Genomic DNA, 10,211 nt, shown 5'->3' with positions numbered 1-10,211 from the left:
CATATGCTTGGTTTTTTAACTCATTTGTATCAATTTCAGATAAATTATCAAAAATATTAAAGTTCATGTAGGTATAATGAGATTAATTTCACTAAAAATACAAATATTAAAAAATTTTTGAAAATGTGTTCAAAAAATTTTTCTCAAAATTTTTTAATCCATCATCTTTTTAAATAATGTACCCCGTACTTTAAGGCGACAATTTTACTGGATTATTATATGTCTATTAGTTTTTTACTTCACAAAGACATAGTGGGTTAGTTTGAGGTACTAGTGACAAAATTTTTGACTATATACAGGCTAAACGATGGCGTGATTTTATGAAAACGTATTCAATTCGTCTTTGAGAATATTTATTATCTCTACTGTCTGAGAAAATAGAGATAAAAGAGGCTTTAATATTTTTATTAAATAAAAATCACAAATATCTTACTCAAGTACATTGGATTAGAATTTTTTTAACAATTGATTTCCAAATTAAACCAGATTAAAATTTTATTAGATAATAGAAATTTCTAAGCGTATTTCCTTATAATTTTGCATGCTATAATACAATGGTTTGGTCCGGTGGCGTTAACAAAAGACAATTTTTTTAATTTATTTAGTCTTTTGTCATAATAATCCCTGCTTGCCAAAGTACGATTATCATAGATATAAAATTATAATATGGGACCGATAAAAAACAAAAACCAACAGTTATCTAAAAAAAATTGGCAACTAGAAAATTCCTACTTATCGAAAAATTAACATTAATATTGCTGATCAGTCTACAGTATGTACAAAAATTAACAAAATCCGAAAATTTATTAAAGTAAGTGAAAACAAACAATTGATTGAGTTAATTGTTGAAATACTCTGTATAGAAAGTGTTGAATTTCAGTGCTTGCCTTATTTTTTAAAAATTAGAAGAGTTTAAAAACCAACACAATCAGGGTGATCAAAGCTGTCATGAATTTGATTTTCGAAAATTTTCGAAAGTATTTTCTGGAATTTTGTTTAGTTTTTCGAAAAATTTCACAAAAATACTAGTGAAAACTACTCATGGGTAAAATAGGTTACCAGGCCAAATCGGTTGGGAAAGTTTATAACAATTTTTTAAACAACAATTGTAAAAAATTTGAAAAAATTATTTTTATGTAGCTTTTAACTATAAAAAATTAAAACAATTAAAAAATTTAAAAAAAAAATTTATTTTTCATTACTTTTTTTCATTTGTTAATTTTCAAATGTTAATAACAAATTGAAAAATCAAAATTTTAAAATTTTAAAAACGGTAATTTATTTGTAAGCCTAATAAGAATAACTTCACGGAGGGAAAAAAATTCTGGGGTTTTAATTTAATAATTATCGGAAATTTTATGTTAACATTCTGTATAGTTTGTAATAGTTTGTAACGGACATATCTTTCCGTTAGCTGTTATTATTCAAGTAATTAATAGTACAAGGAAGGCTGTGCTGTTGCATTTACCATAACAACATAATTTGTATAAATTGCTATTCCTATTAATAAATTCATACTTTGAAGTTCGATTTATTATTTCGTGCAACTTCATCTTTCAGAAGAAGATTTATTTCAAGACATCATATTTTGGTTCCTGATACCAAAAGGTACGTACCTATTTATTTATCATCGCTTTGTTATTTGCTTTGCTATATTGATATTTCTACCTCAATACTTTTCAGAAATAGATTTGGAGTTACCACAGATGATAAATAATTTTCCAAAATACCAGAATTTGATACAAAAGATATCGAATTGTGGTTAATTCAAGTAGATCGTATTTTTACGATACGTAATATCATCGATGATTAATACCAAATTCACTATAATGAGCTTGAGCATTCCACAAGAATGGACCTCTTATGTAAGAGATATAATTGTTAATCCTTCACTACAAAACAAATAGATAGTCTGAATAAATTATTGGCATTAAAACAATCTGATTTCGATTCATCAGAATTATTTCATAACACAATCATATTCCTTTCGCATGGTCTCAATCTAGAATCAAAATTTCTTTGTTGTATTTTAAATAAATCATAATGTATTTTAAATAATTTTTACACTTAAATACAGCATTTTTAAGCAATATTTATGTTTTTACATTGTTATAACGGTGTAAACAATGAATTAAAAATATAAAAAAAAATACATGAATATTCCCTATTTGTATAAATTAACTATTCTGATTAATAAATTGATACTATAAAGTTCGATTTATTATTTCGTGCAACTTCATCTTTCAGAAGATTTATTTCAAGACATCATAAGTTAAAAACTTAATTATTTTAAATAAAAGTATGTATTGGAATTAATTTTAAACTTACCGCTTTTTTTGCCTAACCTACCTACTGTTTTATTTAGGTGGCGCTACCGCTTTTTGACAGGACAAAACGCGCCTGACTGCATTCCTGAATACTGCTGCATTTCGTCGGCCGTCCTTAGAGTTAGAACATATCAGAGACGATACCGATACATTCTCTGGAACATATTCCTTGTTTGATTATAGAAGAATTTTTATTTTTTATACCTATGTATGTAAAGTAATATGTATTTTAATGATAATAAAACAAAATATAGGAGAAATTATGAAGAATTCTGTTTAGAATTGAGGTTAATGACCAAATACTATATGAATTGAATTCAAAAGATGATGAACTATGTGACAATATTAGTGATAATAAAACAAAATTAAAATTGAACAAAAGCTACATTCAGAATTAATTATAAAAGATGAAAGCTAAGATGAAATATTTGAAGAAGCTAAAACTGATTCAAATTATTAAGAATTAGAAAAATTATTTTTGTGATGTTTGTAATAAGATATGTACAACTAAATTTAAATTTAGTAAACATAAAAAACTACACAACTAAAAATTATATTCATGATTAAAAATTTAAGCGAAAAGATTATTTAATTGTTCATAAACGAATACAAAATAGCGAGAAACTATTTTCTTGTGATGTTTGTAATGAAACGTTTACCCGGCAAAACCATTTAGTTGGACATTAAGGAACTCATACTGGAGAAAAACCATTTTCAACCGAAAAAACAATCTAATTGTACATAATAAAACACACACTGGAGAAAATTCATTTTCTTGTGATGTTTGTAATAAAATGTTTAACCATCAGCACAATTTAGTTATACATAAAAGACCACATACTCGAGAAAACCCATTTTCTTGCAATGTTTGTAATAAAAATTTTACCCGACAAGACAATTTAGTTGCTCATAAACGAACACATATTTGGGAAAAACCATTTTATTGTGTTGTTTGTGAGAAAAAATTTAACTATCAAAACGCTTTTATTGTACATAAACGAACACATGCTAGAGAAAAACCATTTTCTTGCAATGTTTGTAATAAAAATTTTACCCGACAAGGCAATTTAGTTGCTCATAAACGAACACATACTGGGGAAAAACCATTTTCTTGAGATGTTGGTGAGAAAAAATTTAACCAAAACGTTTTTATTGTATAAACGAACACATGATAGAGAAAAACCATTTTCTTGCAATGTTTGTAATAAAAATTTTACCCGACAACACAATTTAGTTGCTCATAAACGAACACATACTGGGGAAAAACCATTTTCTTGAGATATTGGTGAGAAAAAATTTCAACTATCAAAACGCTTTTGTTGTACTTAAACAAACACATACTGGAGAAAAACCATTTTCTTGTGATGTTTTTAATCAAAAGTTTAACCAACAACAAAATTTAGTTGTACATAAGAAAACATACTGGGGAAAAAATATTATCTTCTGCTGTTTGTTATAAAAACTTACCCGACAAGAAAATTTAGTGGTACATAAACGAATACATAATGAGGAAAACCCATTTTCATATGTTTGTGAGAAAAAATTTACTCACGACACATTTTAGTTCGACATAAACAAAGTATGCACGGCATAAACAAAGTATACACAAACACAGGAGAGAAAAAATAGCTCCGTGTAATGTTCTTATTTAAGTTTCATAAAATATTTAAGTTAAAAAGAGTTTAGTAAAACATGCACTTAAGATCACCATACGCATGTAAAGACTGTGACCTATTAACTATCAAAATGAATTAAAGGATCATAAACATTTGGAAAACAGGAACACATGTCAATAAAACGGCCTATTGAAAAATTATGAACAACCTCCACCCCAACAGGTTGGAAAAACGAGGATAAGAAAATTTATCAACAACGGGCTAATTTTTACACAGATGTTTAAGAAATATAAGTAAAAATGAATGCCCATACACTCCTACAAACTTCATGAGCCGTTTTCCCAGACCTACGCCTCAAACATATCAGTTTAACGTCAACTTGTTTTATTACGAACACTTGTTGGACACGAAAAACACATGAAAGTTTAGCAATTTTATGAACAAAAAATATAGTGGCCTACAAATAAATTTAGCCGTGTGTCGTATCCTACAAAAAAATTGTTTATTTGTGAACACTTGTAGACCACGCAAAGTACATGAAATTTGAACTTTTTTTTATGGTCAAAAAATGTAATGGCCCACAATCTAAATGGAGCATATGTTAAAAGAAATTTTTTTAATTTTAATCGAACTAAGATTTTATTATTCGGATGGCATCCGACAAAGTTATCTGCAAAGGAATGCGGCTATGATTCTGATAGATGGAATTGATGAATTCTTTTGATTCGATATCCCAGAAAGTCCGACATTGAAAGAATTAACTTGTGAAACCTCAGGTACATTATATATACTTAATTTTAAAAATAATAAAATATGTTTTACAAAATTGAAATATTTTTTTAATTTAATTACAGAAACTAGTTGCGATGAAAATGAAGATTTCAGCAGCGAAGATTCTGAAGACGATGATGATGAATAGAATTTTTTAATTGTTTTTATAACGACCTTATAATATTTTTTTTATGAATAATTTTTCCTAAACTATAAATAACAAGTGAAAAAAAAAAATTGACTGAGTTGCATATTTTTTATAAATTAGAAGAGTTTGAAAACCAACACAATTATGTCGGCCGCCACTTATTTGAATTTCGAAAATATTTTCTAGATTTTTTTTCGTTTTTTACAAGACTTTGAAGGGTACCTGCAAATTTCAACTTTCCCCTATCTTTGATAGTTTTGGTGAAAATGGGCAAAAAAGTTTTATCTTAATTTTTACTCACAGAAGTTTACAAAAACCAAGTTTCAACAAAAGTTTGAAGTTTTCATATTCATAACTTCATTTTTCCTACATGTTGGGGTTGGAGGTTACGCCGAACGGCCCAATATTTTTGTAGGCCACTATTTTCTTCTCTTATATACATTTATTTGCATTCAAGAAAAAAACAAATGGTTGTTCATAATTTTTTAATAGGATGTTTTATTGACATGTTCTCCGAATTGAGAACTCAATTTCCAAAGTTTTTGTAAATTAAAATGTTGTATGTTCCACTGAAATGAAGCCACTCACGAAGTTTCATAAGAGTGTTAATCACGAAACCATACCCCCCTACCCCTGTACTGTAGACTATTAAAATATTGTTATTTTAATAAACAAATACATATTTATTTATTGAAACTAAAAAATGAAAAGGAAATTTTCATATACTAGGAAATGAATTTCGAAAAATACATTCTTAAATGACACCCACAGTATAAAATCAATATCCTCTCGTAATTTCAAACTCGAAATCAGAATATTTAAGTATATTATACCATGCATATATGAAATATACATAGTATATTAAGTTTAGTCCCAAGTTTGTAACGCTTAAAAATAATGATGCTAGGAAAAAAATTTTGTCATAGGTGTTCATAGAATCACCTAATTAGTCCATTTCCGGTTGTCCGTCCGTCTGTCTGGTTCCGTCCGTCCGTCTGGTCCGTCCGAGGTCAAGTTCGTAAATGAGCATCATAGGTCAATTGGGTCTTGGGTCCGTAGGACCCATCTTATAAACTGTTAGAGATAGAACAAAAGTTTAAATGTAAAAAATGTTCCTTATCAAAAATTAAACAACTTTTGTTTGAAACATTTTTTCGTAAACATCACTGTTTACTCGTGAGGGCGCCAATTAGACGGAAATTTTATAATATGTGTACAAACTATACACTAAATGTCGGTCGGTAATGCAGAAACCTATAGTCATTTACATATGTACTATACTTTATAAGTTATGTATGTGTCACATGTTTGTATGTGTTATATGATAAAGAAATCAACACTGACTATGCATGGTATTTCAACAATTAACTCAGTCAATTGTTTGTTTTCACTTGTTTTTACATAAATTTTAAATTTTTATAAATTTCATAATTTGTTTTTGACTAACGATAATACCCTATTGAATAAATAATTTCAATAATCACTGGCAAGTTATTAAAAAAGTTCACTTTGCATTTGTGGCATATTTAATGCCGCAATAATTAAATTTTCCATGTATTATATTTTTTTCATCTTTAACACTTCAGTTAAATGATTCCAAATTGAATATTTAGGCTTTGGCATATTTTTAATTTCTGACAAGTTTATTGTCTTGAATTTTATAGTTTTTAGAAAGAATGCATATACGCCGTTTGCATTTTGGGTTTAACGTTTGAAAAAAACAAACAAACAAAACAAAACAAAATTAATCAGCCTGTAAGCTGCACTATCGACTGTATAAAAATGTTTGGTTAATTATCACCCAGAAACTTATTTTACCGGTTAATTAACCAAATAACTTACCGATAAATAACCGGATAATTATCTTCTCGAATTACTAACTCGATTTCAAAAACATAGAGAATGGACTGAAGTGAGCGTTCCCAATCCAGCTGTAAAGTAAACACGGGCCGAAATGTATGAGAGAGACAAAGCGATCGTACGGTCATTGACTATTCTCTAAGTCTCTTCTACAGACCTACAGAAAAGAGGCATGTATTGACCGCCCAGTCACTTTCTCTTTTTCTAGAGAGTATCAATTTCATACGAGACTATTGTTTAATCGCGAACTGTGTATTCACTAGGATTCAAAAAATTCTCTCGTCTCAAAACAGTATGACTTGGCTACTTAATTTTGAATTTATTAAAATGATTCGCTGAGCAACTACTACCATTATAACCTTTATCTCTATTGCTCTCACTTATTACCTCTCCATAACACCTTTAATGTCATCCTTTAGACAATCGGGATGACTTTGGTCTTCGGCCATGAAGCTCGCTCGCTCGTAAATCGCAATATAGTATAAACTGATTAACATTAGTTTAGAATGTATACGTATAATGGTTTAATTATAGCCGTATTTTATCTTGAAAGAAAATGGGGTTTTATCGTTAGAGCTGCGACCACAGTTATGGTATCTAGATGAAATCGTTTCCTATTTTGGTGTATAAGTTATAATACTGTGAAGTTTCTTCAAAATTTGTCCAATAGTTGTTCTGTGAAAGCGTAACAATGCATACATTCAAACATCCTCACAAACACTTTCCCGCTTTAATAAAGTAATTCTTTTTTTTTATAAATTGTTGTACTTACATTTATTTGTTTAATTTTTATTAATATTAATCGATTTATTTGTTTACTATATTCTAATTGATTTTGAAATGGAGAGAAAAAATTCGCTAAGAGACATTCCTAAAAATATATGATTTTATAAGTATATTCAAAAATAATTTATTGCATTATTTTATTTTCTAGATTATTTGTACTTTTTTAAACAAACAAGTTGATGGCTGAGGTTGTTAATGTTATATACATTACAAGTGAAAACAAACAATTGACTGAGTTAATTATTGTAATACCATGTACACACAGTGTTGATGACCCAATCGTTTGGCTTTTTACGTCATGTAAATAAAGAAAGATATCCACTCCTATATAGTTACACACATCTAACTGATATTCCCATTTAATACATACTAAACTATATAATCCATACTTGCACCTAATTTGCGCACTCGCGAGTAAACAGTGATGTTTACGAAAAAAATTTTCAAGCAAAAGTTGTTTATTTTTTTATAAGGAACATTTTTTATATTTAAACTTTTGTGCTATCTACTACTATCTATTAAAATTTTGTTCTAACGGTTTACAAGATAGGTTCTACGGACCCAAGACCCAATTGACCTGTGTTTCTCATTGACGAACTCAACCTTACTTTTTACGTCCTAAGCACGCTATAAAAATTTCAATTTGATATCTCTTTTCGTTTTTTAGTTATCGTGTTGGCAGATCGACACACAGATGGACAGACGGACGGACAGACAACCGAAAACGGATTAATTAAGTGATTTTATGAACACCTGTACCAAAATTTTGTCGGTAGCATCAATATTTTCAAGCGTTACAAACTTGGGACTAATAAAATTAATTGTATAATTTATGAATATTGGACTATACTATTGTTTTAGTTCCCATTTTAAAATTAAACATATATGTTTGTTATAAACATTTTTGAATATTTGAATATAGAGAGTTGGTTTTTATGTTGGACCTTACAAACAAAGTGAATAAATATTATTACATTTGTATATATGTACTACAGTAAAATCTCGATAACTTAAACCTCGGTAACATAAAAACCTCTGTTACTTCAAAAAATACTATGTTCCCTTCCCATCAGAGCCCAAAACCTCTATAACTTAAAATACGCAACCTCTATAACTTAAATAAATAATCTCTGTATAGGCCCTCAGTAACTACATAGAAACATGTACATAGCTCTATATTAACTAGGGTACATAGAAACATGTACATACCTCTATATTAACCTTTACGTAACATAGACTCTTGATAACTTAAAACCTCTATAACTTAAAATATTTTGTGTTTCCCTTGGACTTTAACTTATCGAGATTCTACTGTATTATTTATTCTCTTTGTAAAGTCCAACATAAAATAAACCAACTCTACTACCTATATGATTATAAGCAAGGTCGTTGTTTTAAGTAAGTTCTCCTTGGCTGATCAATGCGCTCTCTACCGCTATTTTAAGAACTAAAAACAGTAAGTTAACATAAACAAATATATAATACGTCTATGGGCTGCTTGGTATTTTTGTATGAGTCATAAGTAACCCTTGTACCGTACCGTCTGTCAAAGTTCCAAATAATTCTAATAACACGAGATAAGGTAGTTTGTTACCCAAAACACTTAACACATCAGCAAACATTATTGAATGGTCTTTTAAAATAACATAATATTGTATTGATCAAATTTAATACTCAATAACAATAATTAAAAATCGTAAAAACATTTTTAAAAACTGAGTTCACTAAAATTAACTGTCAAATTCAATGATCAGCTGTTGTTTAAATTCATAAACATAATCTCAAATATTCCCGTTTTTTCTTTACGAAAGGCAACGTTATTTTAATTTACATACTATTTTGGTTTTGAATAAAACAAAATTAAAATATATTATTAATATATTTATTAACATTTGTTGTCATTTAATTATAAAGCCATTCATAAACGCGTTATATATAATCTAAGGAATTTTTTACAATTAGATAGAAGCCAGATAATTTTTTCGAATGTTCGTTTAAGACTTCGATTTATCTATTTAATAGTTTTTTTTGGAAGCTTAAGTTTGCCTATTTTGTATATACCTCCCATTTCCGGAGTTGAACTAGTTGAAGTTATACCTGTAAATTTTCAACTCTATACCTTTTATAGTTTTGGAGAAAATGGACACCAAAGTTTTGTCTTAATTTAAACCCTCGCGGGGAATGATGTTTACAAAGAAATGTTTTAAACAAAAGTTGTTTTATTTTGTTTTTTATGAGGAACATTTTTTACATTTAAACTTTGATTATATCTAACGGTTTACAAGAAGGGCCCTAGGGACCCAAAACCCAATTGTTCTTTATTACTCATTTACGAACTTAGCCTCACTTTTTACGTCCTGAGTACGCTATCAAAATTTCAGCTTAAGGTAGTTCCTCCGCGCCGTCCAGTCAAAAAGTTTTGGACTAATACTATCATTCAGTGCATTATCTGTGCTATGACTATTATACATATACCATATATTATTTTCAAAAGACTGTAGTTACTCACAATTATATATTCTATACGTATACACACACATACTTTGATATCTATCTTTACCATTAGTTTTTATATGCTTTCCACAAAAATCATCGCTAAAACGAGTTATTTATTTAAGTTTTTTATCGAAACTATATGGTAAATAATTTTTATTTTTATTTATATATTTTCTAAATATAGTATTCTACATTATATTAGTTTTT

This window comes from Chrysoperla carnea, chromosome 1, assembly GCF_905475395.1.
Source record: "Chrysoperla carnea chromosome 1, inChrCarn1.1, whole genome shotgun sequence".
Classification (NCBI taxonomy): Eukaryota; Metazoa; Arthropoda; class Insecta; order Neuroptera; family Chrysopidae; genus Chrysoperla; species Chrysoperla carnea.
Note: the sequence above shows the minus strand (reverse complement) of the source record.